Genomic DNA, 2,043 nt, shown 5'->3' with positions numbered 1-2,043 from the left:
CTTAATGAATTTGTTAGTGTGACCTGAACCAGGTGGGGTCTGTAATGGTTTTCAGTGTAGATGAAATGATAAGTGATGCTCCTGATCCAGGTTTGTGAGACGTCACCATGGTGCAGCAGACTGATGCTTGATCCACAGACACGCGACTAAACAGGAAGCTGTAAACACACAGAGCGTTCGTTCTCCCAGCTCACACGAGCCCACTCGTTCATACTCTTCATTAAATATTGTTAATTATCCTGTGAGCGCACACGTCGTGCTGGGACTCGTGATTTATTGCTGCTTTGGCGGACATAAATCTAAATGTCACCTCCGGACACACCAGCACGACTGCTGCTCTGATTTCTGTGATGCGCGGCTGCAGTTTGGTAATCACAGCTATTGATCGAGCAGGCCTGCAAGGAGGGGGAGGGGCTAATTAAATGGCTCGATATTCGAGGTGGAGACGCAGCGAGGGAGCGTGCAGAGGAGAGGAAAGCTTCATCAGTCCCACACTCAGTGATTCACAGCAGGAGTGGTCATGTGACTTATACAAACAAACAGCAGGAAGTGATCTATTGATCTGCTGGAGGGAGCATACTGGACCACACACACACATATGGTAAATGGTAAATGGCCTGTATTTATATAGCGCTTTACTAGTCCCTAAGGACCCCAAAGCGCTTTACATATCCAGTCACACACACATTCACACACACATTCACACATATATTGGAGAAATATTACGTTTTAGTGTTTACTGTTAGTATGTCTCAGTTTAAGGTTTACGTTAATCCCATCATCCGTACTTCCCTGTTTATGTGTCATTTCCTGTTTCCTGTGTGAGTCTGTCTCGTCCTCTGTGTATGACTATTAAGTTATGCCCGCCCCCTTACCTGTTCCCGTGATCCTGTCCTTAGCTGTGTCCCAAAACGTAGGCCGCATCCTTCGGACCCGGCCCACGTAGACCGAGAAGGCCGGAAGTGCGAGGCTGTGAATTTGGACGGTCTAGCCTCCAGATTAGCGTCACCGCTGTGTGGGTGGAGTTTAATAAACTCGCCGTCTGCTCCTTGCTATCTAAAATATAACAGGACACTGGCGTAAACTCTCGACCGTCTCACACGTCTGTTTAATCAGTTTTCTGTTTGACGTTTATTCAGCTGTGTGAAAACCACCCGATGGATTAATAAAGTTTTATTTAATCTAATAACTTTGATCTCAGCCAAACCGATTTACTCCGTGGTAATATTTCACTTCCTGTGTTCTAGATTTTCAAACACCTCCTGTAGAACTGCTAACGTTGGCTCGCTCGGTCCGTCGCTGAAATTCGTCCCCAGGCTGTCGGGTTAAGTGATGTCACTGATAAACTGACCTTCCCCAACTGTCTCAGCCACTGTCAACATCTGGCCAGACGCTGAAAATCAGTGTACAATGCTTTTATTGGCCAATCAAAACACTTTAAATATTGGCACAAAATAGCAGGTGAAGATGATTAATGAGAACGACACAACGATCAAAGGAATAACTGCAGAAACGTCCAATTATTTAAAGATGTCGCTGTGATTACCAAACATGACTCCTTTCATTAGCAGACAAAGTAAAGTCAACATCCAATCATTGCCTTTAATTAATGTCCAGAGACGGACGATTTGATGGGCGTCCTTCACGTTTGATGAAGTGGACGCGTCCTCTCGGCTAATTTGGGGGTCATGGCACAGACCGACGTCACACTTCCTCGAATTTCCTCTGACCTCTGCAGACGTCACGCTGGCTTAATCTGGACGACTTTAGAAGCAGACTGTTTGTCAGACGCGTCAGCCGGCAGCTGTGTGAGAGTGATTTCTTATTCCAGCCTTTATACAGTTGTCAGCACGACTTCCTGTACTGAAAAGAAGAACCGACCTCATCTATATAAAAGAAAAACTTGCTTCAAAACTAAATACTAAACTTCTTCCTGTTCGTGTTTTTTATGTTTCTGGTCAGGATGATGGAATAAATTTTATAGAGAGAGGCGCCATTAATGAACATCATATGGTATCTGAAGAATATGTGATACAAAAGTTA

The sequence above is a fragment of the Rhamphochromis sp. 'chilingali' genome (assembly GCF_963969265.1).
Source record: "Rhamphochromis sp. 'chilingali' genome assembly, chromosome: 12".
NCBI lineage: Eukaryota > Metazoa > Chordata > Actinopteri > Cichliformes > Cichlidae > Rhamphochromis > Rhamphochromis sp. 'chilingali'.
Note: the sequence above shows the minus strand (reverse complement) of the source record.